This window comes from Chelonoidis abingdonii, chromosome 1 (assembly GCF_003597395.2).
Source record: "Chelonoidis abingdonii isolate Lonesome George chromosome 1, CheloAbing_2.0, whole genome shotgun sequence".
NCBI lineage: Eukaryota > Metazoa > Chordata > Testudines > Testudinidae > Chelonoidis > Chelonoidis abingdonii.
In genome coordinates, this window is record NC_133769.1 from 361622996 (window position 1) to 361639666 (window position 16671).

The window sequence follows — 16671 nt, forward strand, 5'->3', positions numbered from 1 at the left end:
ATGCCTCTTGCACAGTGAGAGAGGATCCCTACAGACTCTTTCCCCATCTTGTGTTCAAGTTCAGCACAGAGTAGGACCTAGCAAAGCATAGCCACAGGTTTTATTTCTCCATGATACTTCCTCCTTTATTTGATTGATGTTTCCCACTCACACATTAATACATCAAATTGACTCAGGATATTTGAACATAACTGACTTTATATTGGGCCAACCATAGTGTGCTGGTGTGTGTGTGTGGGTGGGAGGATGAAGCTTGAATATTCATGTTTGGAAAAAATCATCTGAGGCACAAGTAGCTGCCTTATGCTATTTACAGTCCCGGAGAGATGTTACAGGAAATTACTATGCACAGAATAATAATAGATGCACCAAAGCAAAATGCTGTCTTTTAGCACCGAGAGGGAATCTGAGACCTTAGCACCTGATGTTGTATGTAGGGGAGCAGATGGGATAGCTCTTACGATTTTATTGGCAAATCTCACTCGCTCACTTGCAGTTTCTCACTTGCAATCACTCAGAATTGCTCTTCTGATCAAAAGAAGCTGAAATATGTGTGGGCTAATGGTGAGAGCCAGAGTTATACACTAACGGGAGGCTGCCTGAATGTCAGCCCTCTGCTGCTCTGGCCCCGATGGGCGTTTCTGGCAGCAGGAAATCATCAGGACGCAAGCCTCAGACTTCACCATGAGAACTAACACCTCCTGCAGATTGCGAGCAGGGCCAGCTTTAGGCCTATTCCACCAATTCCCCCGAATCGGGCCCCGCGCCTAAGAGGGCCCCACACCCAGTGAGAATCCCTTCCCTGGCTAGAGGCGCCTTTTTAATTTTTACTCACCTGGTGGCGCTCCAGGTCTTCAGTGGCACTTCAGTGGTGGGTCCTTCACTTGCTCTGGGTCTTCGGCGGTGGGTCCTTCAGTGCCGCTGATGACTTGGAGTGAGTGAAGGACCTGCCACCAAAGTGCCGCCAAAGACTTGGAGCACTGCCTAGTGAGTACAAGCCCCACATGTTTTTTTATGGGGTTTGCTTTTTTTTTTTAGTCATCCCTGCCGGGGCCCCATCGAAACTGTTTGAATTGGGCCCCACACCTCCTAAAGCTGGCCCTGATTGTGAGCGTACAGCTGCCTAACCGTCATGGAACCTGTGGTTGCTGAGGTCAAGGTTAAGGATTTTAGTGCTTGGGTGAGCGTGAGGAATGTGGTACGTGCATTGTCTTACTGTACACATTGGGGGTTACTTAGAAGGTAGAGTCTGCCAATGCTGTGAGGGGCTTTTGGGACTTTAATGAAGGCGGCCAACTTGTTTAAGGCATCACAGATGTTGGCTGCCTATTTGAGACACTTTAAAGAGGCTTGATTTTTGAGAGGGTGGGTGCTCAGAGCTTGCTGAAAATCAGGCCATTTAAAGGTGTCTGGTTGGGCGTCTAAAAATTACAGTACTCCTAAATGACGAATCTCTTTTGAAAATCTTGGATGGCTACTTGGACATTTCCTTGCTTTCAGGGGTTTGTGTAGGTCAGAGTTCCCCTAAAGCAACCTCACCTGTTCTTAAGACTGTAAATGAAATTAAGATTTGCTCTATTTTACAAACCCTGAAGCCCTGGGGATTGCACAGGCTGCAGTAGATCAGGGCAGAAGTTGCCCCTAAAGAGTTTCACTCATATCACGATACTGCAGATATTTTGTGCAGTTCAAATTCTGCTCTCCATCCTGCTGGCATATGGCCCTGAGCCAAATCTCAGTGATGCTATGGGAAAAACTCCCATTCGCTTCCAGTGAAGTTGGAGCAGGCCTTAAGTGCGCAGTTTCCCCATTAACTTCAACAGAGCTACTCAGCTTTTTACATAGGTGTAACTGTAGGCAGCAGTTGCACCAGTGACTGTGGCAGAGATGTTAACTTTCCGTTGACTGATCAGCTGTTCCAGGGTATTTCAGCTTCCTTCTCATTCTCAGATGAGATCTTCCCAGTCATTGGAAATCCTGAAAGATGTGAAGCACCTGCAGTTGCTTTAGTGCAAGAGTTTCAGGAGCTCAGCACCTCATCTCAGGGTTCGATCCATTGTTATGCTTGAAGGGCTAGGTGGTTTGAACCTTAGGTCCCAATATCTTTATGCTATTGGTCCTTAGGGCCATTGATATATGTGAAGAGGTAGTTGGAACTCTATGGTCCATTTGCAGCTAGGCCTTTCTGCTGAGCTGGCCAACAATGGTGTCAATTAGTACTGGCTCTGCTGGTAGTTTTGTGTTCTGGGCTCTTGTCCATTAGGAACTGGATTGAGACAAAGCACTTTAGAAAATGCGTGGGGCAGGGATATAAACTGGGTTAGCTATTGCTCCCGTGTGATCTAACTTCTGTCTAGGCCACCTCCCCTATTTCACACAGACAACCAAGGATTTACTACATGGGAACCATTTGGGGTCAGTAAATTATAGCTCTGAGCAAATAATTGATGTTTTGGTTCATGGGCGGAACCGCAACATCTGAAAAATAATTGAGTTCAGTTTGAACCAAAACTGAAATCTTTGGTTTTTTTTCTCACCAAAATGAAAAAAAAAATAATTGCAGATCAAACAAAACATTTTGTTCAACCCAAAATTAATTTTTGGGGGCTTCTTCATTTTGTTTTGGGTAATTTTGGGGTGTTTTCCTACCTTTTTAATTAGCTAAATTTGTAAATGAAATGCCATTTTGAAATGAAAAATCAAAACATTTTATTTCTAAATGGCTGAAATGAACAGTGTCAACTTTTTTGAAAATTTTTCCTATTTTGGGGGAGTCAAAACTATTCACCAGATTAGTCCCGAATTCACAAATGATGTCAATGAAAAATATATTTTTGGTGATTACACTAGTCACTGAAAAATATTGCCCAGTACTGACCTGGACTGCATTCCCATCAATGACTGAAGGGCGAAAGGCTCCATAACTCATTACCAAGTCCCTGGGCCAAATGCTTCTCCAAGTAATACGAATAACAATAATACAATTTTTAAAAGTATCGTGACATTTGTATGGCTGCATGTAGAAATTTGATTTTGTAAAAACCCCCAGTCCAGGGAGTTCTTTATTTTTAACGTTAATGGAGCATGTACTGGCTTGCAGGCATGCGCAGGGGCCTGTTTTTGTTGCTATTAATGTCCAGAGGATGTTTGCCACTAGAGTTGAGCTTAACCACATTTTGGTCCTAAAGCTCCTATCTGACCCACCTGAGCAGTCCTACTGGATTTGTATGAGTAGGATCATCTGACTGGATCAAACCCATAGTCCATCCTATCCAGTCACTGACAGTGACCACCACCAGAAGCCCAGAGGAAGGTGCAATAACCTGACAGTGGGGAGTTGTGGGGTAAACTGCCCCTACACATAGCTCTCATCCTGGTCTCTAGTCAGAGATTAGCTAAGACCAAGCGCACACAATGCAGCATGAGGTCTATTATCCCTTCCAAAATTATAGTTGTCATTAATTATAATAACTCCAGACATACTTGATGTCCATAGAAATGTTCCGTCCCTTTTTGAATCCTGTTACATTCTTGGCCTCAGTGACTTCTTGTGGCAGAAAGTTCCACAGGTTCAATCACATGTTGTGTGAAAACATTATTTCTCATCATGGGTTTTGAATTTCCCACCGTTGAATTTAATTGAATGTTGCCTTGTGTTACGGGAGAACAGAAGTTCCCAATCTACCTTCTCCACATTCATTATTTTAAATACTTTCTTTATGTCCCCTCATTCTAAGATGATTGTGGTATTGTCCTCTATAGTTTATCTGATGTATAAAATCAGGAGTCTAGGGCCAGATTCTGCCACCCTTACTCACATAGTGTAGTACCTTGCTTCTCACCTAGTTGCACTGAGCTGAATGGAGCTACCCAAATAGTAAGGAGCTACTTACTATGAGTACAAGCGGCAGGATGTAGCCCTTAATTTGGGCCAGCCAGTCTTTTCTGAAGAAACATTTATCATGTCTAGTTGGTGCTAAGTGGATTTTGCAAATGTTTCTTAAATTTGCACTAATAGACTTGCGAAACATGCTGCACCAGTGCAGTCTGCAGCCATCAGTGTTGGTCTCCAGGAAACATCTTTCAGTTTCTGTGTTAAAAGGAGACAATTTAAGGTGCTTTCTTTTTAACCTGAAGCCAAGGCAGACGTGGATGTGATGGAAGCAAGGGACTGCAAATTTTATCAGCGCATTCTCAAATGTGGGTTTAATTTCTCCTTTGATTTATTATGTTCCCTTCTGCACACCTTCCCTCTAATTTTATCCATAGCATTTAACCTATGATAAGCGGTTTCTTTTTAGTAACTGACTAGTTCTACTTAATATTTTCCTAACCAAAATGTTCTTTTAATAAGTGATTTATCAACCTATCTAACGATTTGTGTACAGCTTCCATCATCTTATTTCAGCACCCAGGCTCCTAAATCTGTTCCACCACTTTGGTACCTTCACAGCCAAAACACCACTGTCCAAGTAAATTCAGTGTTAGAAGCTGGTTGCCCTACAGTGTCTTATCACAATAAGGAAGGAATCTGGAAGATGTATTTTTGGGTGGATAGAGCAAGAGACTGGGATTCTATCCTGTTCGCTGTTTTCTAAGCCGAGGTGATAAGTAAAAGTGCTGTATTGTGTCATAGCCTTCCTTCATCAGTCTGGAATTTAAAAACACAATAACCGTTTACTGACAGGTGGAACACAGGAGTGGGCAGCAAATGTTCTAAATCTTTGCTAAAAATAATTTCGTGCATTGTTGTGTAGTCATGAACATATTTTTCTAACTCCCCAACACAAAATGGATCGCATGACATCCAGTTTTTATTTCTCAAACTCTGGTGGAATGAGTATACTTACAGATTGGCCAGGTCTGCTCAAAGCTGACATTTTTGGGGCAAGAGGTTTGTAACAGAGTCAGAGTTTCTAGGCTCCTGCACATGAATTCAGGGCTCCTCTTTTAAGTCAGCCTAAGCTCGAGGTGTAAAGACTTTTTTACAACCCTGCATAAAGATGCAGAATAAACACTGTTGATTCATGCTGGATCTTGTTTTCATCAACCAGAGTATAAGTGAAATTAAAGCATTTCTCTAGAGCAGAGAGAGTCATGGGCTGGGATAGAGGAGATGCTGCCAGGAAGCCCTAGAAAGTGGTAGATTGGAACCATGTACAGGGTGTACAATGACAGTAATCACCAGGGACCGAAAATGGGACATACTAAGAGCAGGTTTCAGAGGGGTAGCTGTGTTAGTCTGTATCAGCAAAAACAACAAGGTGTCCTTGTGGCACCTTATAGACTAACAAATTTATTTGGGCATAAGATTTCATGGTCTAAAACCCATTTCATCAGATGCATGAAGTGGAAAATACAGTAGGAAGATATATATAGCAAAAACAACAAGGAGTCCGGTGCCACCTTAAAGACTAACAGAATTATTTGGGCATAAGCTTTTGTGGGTAAAAACTCACTTCTTCAGAGGCATGGAGTGAAATTATAGCTGCAGGCATTATATAATGACACATGAAGAGAAGAGAGTTACCTCATAAGTGGAGAACCAGTGCTGACAGGGCCAATTCGATCAGGGTGGATGTGGTCCATTCCCAATAATTGATGAGGAGGTATCAATTCCAGGAGAGGCAAAGTTGCTTTTGTAGTGAGCTAGCCTCTCCCAGTCCCTATTCAAGCCCAAATTAATGGTGTTAAATTTGCAAATGAATTTTAGTTCTGCTCTTTCTCTTTGAAGTCTGTTTCTGAAGTTTTTTTGTTCAACTATAGCTACTTTTAAATCTGTTAAAGAATGTCCAGGGAGGTTGAAATGTTCGCCTACTGGCTTACAAAAAGCCTTCATGTGTCATTATATAATGCCTGCATCTGTAACTTTCACTCCATGCATCTGAAGAAGTGGGTTTTTTTTACCCACAAAAGCTTATGCCCAAATAAATCTGTTAGTCTTTAAGGTGCCACCAGACTCCTTGTTGTTTTTGTGGATACAGACTAACACGGCTACCCCCTGATACTTGATATATATAGCAGTACATTAAAAGATGGGAGTTGCCTTAATGTCTCCCCACCAACTGGGAGGTGTGAGCCCCAGCTTGGGTAGAAATACACATCTTAGCTTTGCTCAAACTAATGCATAAAAATAGCTGTGTGGACGTGGTGGTGTGGGCGGCAGCTTGGGCTAGCCTCCCAAGGACGTACCCAGAGATTTGGAAGGCTTTGTAGTTGGGTGGCGTGCCCAACCTGCCAGAGCTACACTGCCACCTTTAGGTGCTAGCTCAAGCAGAGCTAGCACACGTGTGTCTGCTCAAGCTGAGAATCCCACTCCCAGCTGCTGTGTAGATGTACCCAAGGAGTAACTCCTCTCACTGGTAACTCCTATCTCTTGTGGACCAGCCACTAGGACAGGACCCATAACATTCAGTGAACCACGGGTTACATGTGGATGCTGTCTTTGTAGCATCTGCTTACGGATATGCTTGAAGTGATCAAACCCAAGGGGCACCAGGTTCTTATCTCAGTTACACTGATATAAATCAGGGGAGATGCTGACACCTTGCATGTCAGTGGAGTCACTCCAGATTAACACTAGCGTAACTGATAGTAGGATCTCTCCCTTTGGGTGCAGAATTAATTGGACATCCTAAGCTCACTGTGAGCAAACATAAACCTGTCTGAAAGCCCTGTGGGTTGTAGCTTGAAATGGTATCACTCTGAACCAGTTAAACCTGACCCCTGTAGGTGCTGGCTTCAAAAACTGACAGAGACGGAAGAAATCAATGCTTACCTGATTTTTAGTGGGCATCTCCTGAGGTGGCTGCCAGCCGTAGAGCTGAGTTCAGGTTCAGCCAGTGTCTCACAGGCGTGTGCGTGTAGGGTATTTGGTTCATCTTCAACTGCAGTCTCCATTAATCCTCCTGGACCAAGCGGGAATCAAATCTGACATACGAATGAAAATAACCAGTATGAATCCAGCTGGCCAACAGTAGAGTCTCTGTCTCCCTGCAGATGGGGGGGCTTCATCCAAAGTTCATTGAAGACAGTAAAAAGACTGCCATTGGCTTTCATGGATGTTGACTCAGGCCCAGTGTATCCTATAGCCAAGTCAGATAGCTCACTAACCACTATGTGGATTACTATCCAGGGTCAGAGGAACTGTATGATTTGATGCAATGATTTGCTGGTTCTTGTCCTCAGGTGCATATTTTGGGTCAGTCCTTACTTCGTCAAACTCCAGTTAATCGCAGTGGGAGTTTTGCTGGAGGCAGGATTGTGGGATTTGGCCTGTTAGTAGTCATCTAGTTCCACAGACACTGCTTTTCTACTGGGAATTTCAGTCAGTTTCAATTAGTGTTTTTCAGATGTTCCTCGCCTGTGCCCGGGGATAGATGGCAAATCAGGAGCTAGCTCCTTGGCAGCCTCCCGCCTCCCTTTCACCGAAAGAAAAAGCTCCTTAAAAACAAACTCAGCAAAATTAAAGGAGGGAAAAAATCTGAAACAAAAACTGTGGGGCTAACCGAGGCTGTGCATACCGTGCCCATTTTCACTTGCACAAGCTCACTACGGCAGTCCACCCCCGGCCTTTCTTTCATATTGCCTGTCTGGGGCTAGGAGGTGGCTTTACCACAAGTCCTGTATAAGGGGCCATGTGTGGTTATTAGCCTGCCTCCTTTCTCCCACATGGTCCAAGGGGGAAGTCATCTGCACCAGCACTTTACCATACTGCCAGCTCATCTGTGCTGGTTGTGGGGGAGGGGGTGGAGTCAAGGCTCCGACAACTTCCCAGCCCTGCTTGCCCAATTTCTACCTGCCTGTGCTGGGGGTGGAGTAGCAGCTTTGTGGAGGTTGTTGTCTCATTCCAGTGATACATGGAGCTGGTGCTGAGAAGCAAGGAGGCATCTTATGTCTTTGTCTCCTCTGCGTGGAAGCATAACATGGGTTCCATCATGCTGTTAGCCTGTAAGTTCCTCAAGACAGGAAACTTGTGCTCCTACCTGTTTGCAAGGTGCCTCCTACCCTTCTGAGGCAATACAAATATTAAATAGTAATGAGGGAGCATTCAGACTCGCAACCACTTACTGCCAGGCTGAATCTGTTTCATTGTTCCAGGATCAGCTGACACGGCACAACAAAGTGCCATGCATCCATAGTATACCACAAGGGGGCGCGTTGTTCTGAACAAAGCCTCAGGGTATGTCTACACTACAAATTTAGGTCAAATTTATAGAAGTTGGTTTTTTAGAAATCGTTTTTATACAGTCGATTGTGTGTGTCCGCACACAAAATGCTCTAAGTGCATTAAGTCGGCGGACTGTGTCCACAGAACCGAGGCTAGCATCGACTTCTGGAGCTTTACACTGTGGGTAGCTGTGGGTAGCTATCCCACAGTTCCCACAGTCTCCGCTGCCCACTGGAATTCTGGGTTGAGATCTCAATGCCTGATGGGGCAAAAACAGTGTCGCGGGTGGTTCTGAGTACATGTCGTCAGGCCCCTCTCTCCCTCCCTCCCTCCGTGAAAGCCATGGCAGACAATTGTTTCGCGCCTTTTTTCCTGGCTTACCTGAGCAGACACCATACCACGGCAAGCATGGAGCCTGCTCAGCTCACCATCACTGTACTTCTCCTGGGTGCTGGCAGACGTGGGACTGCATTGCTACACAGCAGCAGCTCATTGCCTTTTGGCAGCAGACGGTGCATTACAATTCGTAGCCATCATCGTCATATTCCTGGGTGCTCTTTTAGCTGACCTCAGTAAGGTCAGTCAGGGGCACCTGTGCAGACATGGGAGTGACTCAGGCCAGTGGCGTAGCCAGGTTTTCAGTGTAGGGGGAGCAAACATAAAAAAGGCACCCTCTCTTGGCTTCTCCCATTTCCCCCCCAGATTAACCCTAGGACTGGCTCAGGACTCCTGCGGGCTTCCTGGGGGGCAGATAACCCCGTCCCCCTGCGGTCCCGGGAGAGTCTCTCCTGCCCAGCATGCTCAGCAGGTATCCCCCACCGGGCTGTGCCGCCCCGCCCCACTCACGGGGTCCCATCCCCCCCCGCCCCAGACTCCAGGCTCCTGCACCGCGCCAGAGCCCCAACCCATCCAGACAGCACAGCCTGCGCCCCTGCCCTGCGGGCCCAGCCCTGGGGAGCCACTCACCCAGACCCCCCAGGGCAATGCACAGGATCCCCCCCCCGCCCCGCTCACCTTCTGTCCTATGCTGCCGCCTGTCCCCGGCCTGCACCTGGCGCTTGGCACACTCCATGCGGGGCTCGCCAGCCAGGTGGCCTTAAAGGCACAGGGACCTTTTTGCCTCCCCCTGCCCGCCGCATTAGCAAGGGGCAGGGGGGCGGGGAGCTCTTGGCTGCTGAGCCCCGAGCCAAGGAACCGGCCCCCTCGCTCCTCCAGCCGTGTCTGCCGCCCCCCCCCCAGTGGCTCCTCCGGCCGTACTGCTGGCAGCACCGGCCGGCAGGTGTCACTTCCACGCCGGCCTGCCACCCCACAGCTCCTCTGGCCGCGCTGCTGGCAGTGCCGGCCTGGCAGGCTCCACTTCCGTGCCTGCCGCCCTGAGGGGAAGCAGCAGCTTCCCCTTAACCACGCTAGCTACACTACTGACTCAGGCAGGTCATTCCCATCTTCTGCTGAGCACCCAGGAGATGACAATGGCTAGCAATCATACTGCACCATCTTCTGGCGAGCACCCAGGAGATGATGATGGATAGCACTTGTACTGCATTGTCTTCTGGCAAGCAGCCAGGAGATGATGATGGCTTGCAGTCGTACTGCACCATCTGCTGCCAGCCTAAGATGTAAAAGATAGATGTATCTGTCATAAATAGATAGCTAAGGGTTAATGTTTCTCTTACCTGTAAAGGGTTAACAAAAGGAACCAAACACCTGACAAGAGGACCAATCAGGAAACCGGATTTTTTAAAAGCTTAAGGGAGGGAATTTGTGGGTCTTCTTTGTCTTGGGTCTGTGTCTTTTGTCTGTCTCTCAGCTATGAGAAGGTTCTTTTTTGCGAAAAATTGTTTGCCTTTGCTCTGACGTAGATGTAGGGTGACTGACGACATGTCTTATACACAGGAAATTATAATCAACAAAAGGGGTAGCTTTGCAGTCAAGGAGAAATACGAACACTGTACACAGAATGGCCGCCTAGGACTGAACTCCCAAACCCTGGTTCAGGTCAGCTTGTTGATTTTCACAAACAAATCAGGTCAATTTCTGTTTTGATACTACATACGCCTTATCTCCAAATCTGGACTTAGCGTCCAAAATCTAGGTGCTCTAGCTGATGACCTCCAAGACTTAATTACCAGCTCTGGAGTCTTACTACTGCGCCACCTAGACAGGAATTACAGGCACCATTGCCTCGTTCATCGTCCCCCCAACTTTCCCTGAGGGACCCAAGCACACAGAAAGCTCTGAGTCTTACCCGGCAAGGGAAAATACTCCACTTCCCTTCTGTCATAAATAGTAGCTAAGGTTAATGTATTTACGTAAACGGGTAACAAAGGAACCAAACACAGCTGACCAAGGACCCAATCAGGAAACGACATCTTTCAAAGCTCAGGGAGGAATTATTTTGGGGTTTTTGTCGTTGGTCTGCTCTCACTATGAGAAGGGGATTCTTTTCTAATTTGTAAGCTCTCTCATCTTCAGTTTCCCAGTGTAAGTACAAACGGTAGCAAAACAATATGCTTTTACATGTGTTTTGTATTTACATTGTGTGTGTGCGGAATGTTTAAATGTATCTCTTTTTTGAATAGTATAGGCTGTGTCGATTCCATATTTTTTTCTTTTGAGGCAATTGACCTCTGATATATTTGTCACCTATGATACAGGAAGAATTTTTATGTCTTTTCTTCTTTTTAGTATATAAAAGCTTTCTTTTTAAAACCTGTTTGAGGTTTTTCTCTGGTAGGCTAAGAACGAAGTGGAGGGGGGGAATCTCTTTGTGTTAGGCTGATCTAGGTTTGAATGCATAGCCTCAGGGGAAGAGGCGGGGGAAGGTAATTCCCTCTCCTTTTTGCATTCAGGGAGTTTAAGTACAGATCGCCCAGGATAACCCAGAGCGGAGGAGACGCTGGGGTGAGTAAGAGGAGACAAGGGAGGAGGTTTGTTTTCCCTTTGGTGTGAGATCAGGGCTTCTGAGTCTTGGGGTCCCCAGAGAAGGTTTGGAAGAACCAGAGAGGGAGTCAGGCCCTGGAATTCCTGGCTGGTGGCAGCGAGATCAGATCCAAGCTGGTAATAGTTGGGAGATTCATACAAGCACCCAGATTTTGGACGCTAAGGTCCAGATTTGGGAAAGATGCTTATGATATTTCCCCCTCTCTCTCCCACCCAACTTTCCTCTTTGGGCTAACAACCTGAGAGTATTGATGCCAATCTCTTACATCACAATACCAAGAAGATATCTCTCTATTCCACAAAGAGACAAACCCACAGGAACAGAAATGATTCTATCTCTCTTCCCCCTCCCACAATTCCCTGTGCTGCAAGGCTTATCCTCCTAGGATCTAACACAAGAATTCCCCTCCCCTTGTCCTAGCCTACCCCAGAGAGAAAACTCAAACAAGTCTTAAAAAGAAAAAATTTATATAAAAAAGAAAGAAAAAGACATCAAAATTTCCTGTATCAAGATGACAATATACAGGATCAATTGCTTAAAGGAAAAAAATGAATAAACAGTCTGATCAAAAAGAATCCAATTTGAACAATTTCGCAAGCTACACACATGTAATCAACCAAAACAACATTAAGCCTTATTGTTTTTCTCTCTGTACTTACCATTTGGAAACAGAAGATTGGAAGATAGAAAAACCTTCCAGTAGCTGAGAGCACAGACAAAAAGACACGATCCAAGACAAGAGAGACCCACCAATTCCTCCTTAAGCTCATTTAAAAAATCGGTTTCCTGATTGGTCCTCTGTCAGGTGTTAGGTTCTTTTGTTAAACCCTTCTACAGGTAAAGAGAAAACATTACCCTTAGCATATCTTTTATACAGATACATCTATTTTTACATCTTAGCTGGCAGCAGATGGTGCAGTACGACTGCAAGCCATCATACTCCTGGCTGCTGATGCAGAAGACAATGCAGTACAAGTGCTATCCAATCATCATCTCTGTGTGTCGCCAGCAGATGGTGCAGTATGATTGCTAGCCATTGTCATCTCTCTGGGTGCTCAGCAGAAGAATGGGTAGAGGCTGATGAGTCAGTCAGTGAGCTAGCGTGGTTAAGGGAAGCTGCTGCTCTCCTCAGGGCGGCAGGCACGGAAGTGGAGGCCTGCCCAGGCCGCACTGAGCAGCAGCGCCGGCCAGAGGAGCCTGTTGGGGTGGCAGGCCGCGTAGGAGAAGTGACACCTGCCGGCCGTGCTCGCAGCAGTTCTGGCCGGGAGGAGCACTGGGGGGGGGCGGCGACACGGCGGAAGGGCGAGGGGCCGGTTCCTTGGCCGGCTGCAGCAGCCAAGCGCTCCCCGCCCCCTGCCCCTTGCCTAATCCGCGCGGGCGGGGAGGCAATAAAGGTCCCTGTTGCTTTAGCCACGCTGGCTGGCGAGCCCCGCTATGGAGTGTGCCAAGCGCCAGGTGCAGCCGGGGGACAGGCGTGAGCTTATAGACAGAAGTGAGCGGCGCGGGGGGGGATCCTGTTGCATTGCCTGGGGTCTGGTGAGTTGGCCTCCCCAGGGCTGGGCCGCGCCAGGGCAGGCGCAGGCTGTGCTGTCTGGATGGTTTGGGGCTCTGGCCGGCGGTGCAGGAGCCTGAAGTCGTGGGCGGGGGGATGGGACACCGTGATGGGAGCGGGGCGCCACAGACCCGGTGGGGAGACCTGCGAGCATGCTCTGTGGCAGGAGGACTCTCCCGGGACCAGCAGGGGGACGGGTTATTTGCCCCCAGGAGCCGCGCAGGAGTCCTGAGCCAGTCCTAGGGTAATCTGGGGGAAATGGGAGAAGAGCCAAGAGAGAGTGCCTTTTTTATGTTTGTCCCCTACACTGAAAACCTGGCACTAGCCACTGAGCCTGAGATCACACTTCCCCATGTACTGCCAGTGCCCCTGAACTGACCGTTGACTGAGGTCAGGCTAAAAGAGCACCCAGGACTATGACGATGATGGTACGAATTGTAATGCACCGTCTAGCTGCCAAAAGGCAATGAGCTGCTGCTGTTAGCAATGCAGTCCCACGTCTGCCAGCACCCAGGAGAAGTACAATCGATGGTGAGCTGAGCAGGCTCCATGCTTGCCGTTGGTTGGTGTCTGCTTTCAGGAAGCAGGAAAAAAGGCTGCGAAACATTGTCGTCTGCCATGGCTTTCACGGAGGAGGGAGGAGAGAGAGGGGCCTGACGACATGTACTTGCAAGACACCCGCCGACACTTGTTTTTGCCGCATGAGTGCAGTGTAGGACTCTAAAGTATCCTCCAGCATTACTCGAGTGACTAGACTGGGCAGCCGGTAGACTCGTGGGACACTGTGGGATAGCTAACCCACAGCTGACCACACAGGTGTAAAGACTCACAGAATCGATGCTAGCCTCGGTTTGGGGACTCACAGTCCGCCGACTTCAATGCACCTTAGGCATTTTGTGTGCGGACACACACAATCGACTGTATAAAAACGATTTCTAAAAACCAACTTTTAATAAATTTGACCTAAACTTCCTTAAGTGTAGACATACCCTGGCAGTTTCGATCGAACAACGCACCCCTGCCCCTGTGTGGTGGTAGAACTTTGATCTCGCAGCGTGGCACTTTGATTGTGCGTTTGTCAGCTGTCCTGGAACAGATGAAACGAATCAGCTGGCAGATAAGTGGTGGGGTACTGAAATGCCTCCCATCATTACTATTTACTGTTATCGCCTCCTGACAGGTAGGCGGCACCTTAGCAAACACCGCGTATAGCGAGTGCTCCAAGTTTCCTTGTCTTGATGTCATCTTGAGCAGAGACTAAAGACATGATGGGAACCATCATAGTATTATGGACTTCCCGCATGATGGAGATCGAAGACCATAAGATGACCTTCATGTTCTCAGCACCAGCATACCATGTAATCCTTGGAATTGAGATACAACAACCATCGGACAATAGCTGACATAGAGTCTCCACCACCTAGCACAGGGCAATGGGGTGTTCTAAGATCAATGATTTCTTTGGCATAGCAGGTTTCATGGGAAGTTGTCGGTATATCACTAGCTTCCAATCGCCTCTCTTTACCCACCTTAATCAAACGCAGCACAAGCTTGAGGGCTTAGGGCAGCTTTGTATTGGTTGGGTTTAAAGTGCATGGCTGTAGCAAGAATGATGCTTCCCCTCTTAAATTTGAGGCCATTGTGGTAGAAAGTGAGTTCATTGTCTTAAGATTGTAACTCACACTATGGGCCCTTCTCTATCATATGCATTGACTTGGTGAGTTTAAATGCCCACATCCTTAAGCGCCACAGAACAGGCAATATAAATTAAATGGCCTTTGGGGGTTGAATTTGGATGAACTGCTCGTTAGTGGCTTGTGCAAGGAATAAATGGGCACTGGTTATGCACGAGCCTCGTTACTAGCCCCACATGTTTGTTTCTAGATTATATTCGGCCTTCCGTTAATTTGCTGTAGTTTAGTGTTTTCGGCCGACTGTTTTTAACTTTCGTTTGAAAGAGGAGCGGTAGAGAGCTGCCAAAGAATTAGCTCCTGATCCTTGACCATCTCTAATTTCCCACCTATTGAGCATTTCGCGCTGCTATGTGTGAACATCTGATGCAATTCACATCTAATCTTTGAGATCTGACTGAGATGGGTTCCCACAGATAGCAGCGCGGATTATACTGTGATGATAAAACCCTAGATGCTAATGTATATTACATATAGGCCAGAATCCGCACAATCTGACCTCCGCCATGCCACTTGTTTAAACTGGAGTTTTGTGAGCAGCTAGGTATGTATGGATCTTGTAACCAGTGCGAATATGCACCTGAGGCCCAAAACCGAGCGATAAAATAACGATCTGATTGCAGGTACAAATATCTTTGACAGTGTCCTTTCTTGACCTGATGTGATACCATCAGTTGTTTGAGGTGCTATGTTCTGACTTGGCTATAGATACACTGGCCTTGAGTTCAACATCCGATGAGCCAAATGGCAGTCTTTTACTGTCTTCAATGAACTTTGGATGAAGCCCCCATCTGCAGAGACACGAGACTCTACTGTTGGCCAGCTGGATTCATACTGGTTATTTTCATTCGTATGTCAGATTGATTCCCGCTTGGGTCCAGAGGATTAATGGAGACTTGCAGTTGAAGATGACACCAAATACCCTACACGCACACGCCTGTGAGACACTGGTCTGAACCTGAACTCAGCTCTTACGGCTGGGCAGGTCACTCAGTGAGATGCCCACTTTAATTTTTCAGGTAAGCATTGATTTCTTCCGTCTGTGGTCAGTTTTTGAAGCAAGCACCTACAGGGGTTCAGGTTTAACTGCGATTCAGATTGATACCATTCAGCTACAAGCCCACGGGGCTTCAGACAGGTTTAATGTTTTGCCCACAGTGAGCTTAGGATCCTCAATAATTTTCTGCACCCTAAAGGGAGAGGAATCCTACTTCATAGTGCGCTAGTGTTAATCTGGAGTGACTCCACTGACATGACAAGTGGTGTCAGCATCTCCCTGATTTATAATCAGGTAACTGAGATAAGAAACCTGGATCCCCCTCTGGGTTTTGGCATCACTTCAAGCATATCCGTAAGCAGCCAGTGCTAGCCAAAAGACGCATCCTGTTACCCCGTGGTTCAACTGGAATGTTATGGGGGTCCTGTCCTAATGGCTGGTCCACAGAGATAGGACGTTCACCAGTGCAGAGAGTTACGCTGCATGTACATCTAATACACAGCGACTAGGAAGTGGGATCTCAGACTTGAGCAGACACACGTGTGCTAGCTCTGCGTTGAGCTGAGCACTCTAAAGCTCGGTCAGGCATGTGTAGCTCGGCTGGAGTGGGCACGCCAACACCAACTACAAGAGCCTTTCCAAATCTCTGGGTACTTCCTTGAGCAGGCTAGCCCAAGCTGCCGCCCACAGCCCACCAACGTCCACACAGCTATTTTTATGCATTAGTTTGAGCAAAGCTAAGATGTGTTTTCTAACCCCAAGCTGGGGCTCACACCTCCCAGTTGGTGGGAGACATTAAGGCAACTCCCATCTTTTAACTGTACTGCTTATAATATATCAAGTGATCAGGGGGTAGCCGTGCGTTTATCTGTATCCACAAAAAACAACAAGGAGTCTTGGGTGGCACCTTGAAAACTAACAGATTTTTTGGGCATAAGCTTTTGTGGGTAAAAAAAAAAACCCACTTCTTCAGATGCATGGATGAAAGACAGATGCAGGGCATTATATAATGACACATGAAGGCTTTTTGTAAGCCAGTAGCGAACATTTCAAGCCTCTGGACATTGCTTATATAATAGATTTAAAAGTGCCATATAGTAACAAAAAAACTTCAGAAACAGTACGTTCAAAGAAAGAAGCCAGAACTAAAATTCATTTGCAAATTTAACACCATTAATTTGGGCTTAGTACATAGGGTACTGGGACTAGGCATAGCTACTCGCACAACTAGCAAAAGCCCAACTTTTGCCTCTCCTGAGCATTGACGCTCCCTCCTCATCACTTCTTGGGACTGACCCACATCCACCCTGTCGAATTGGC

At 46.9% G+C, this 16671-nt stretch overlaps 1 protein-coding gene and 1 long non-coding RNA gene across 4 annotated transcripts in view; one reads left to right on the forward strand and one right to left on the reverse strand.

The window, feature by feature from the left end:
- The window catches only part of MAP6 (microtubule associated protein 6), a 69102-nt gene that overhangs the window by 41861 nt on the left and 10570 nt on the right, over positions 1-16671 (forward strand). The window lies entirely within an intron of this gene.
- Positions 3411-16671, reverse strand: part of LOC116834575 (uncharacterized) — a 48905-nt gene continuing 35644 nt past the window's right edge. For all 3 annotated transcript variants that reach the window (XR_012655067.1, XR_004375987.2, XR_004375985.2), the window contains 2 exons: positions 6779-6930; positions 3411-5132 (listed from right to left, as the gene is read on the reverse strand). This is a non-coding gene — a long non-coding RNA (uncharacterized LOC116834575). The remainder of the gene's footprint in view (positions 5133-6778; positions 6931-16671) is intronic.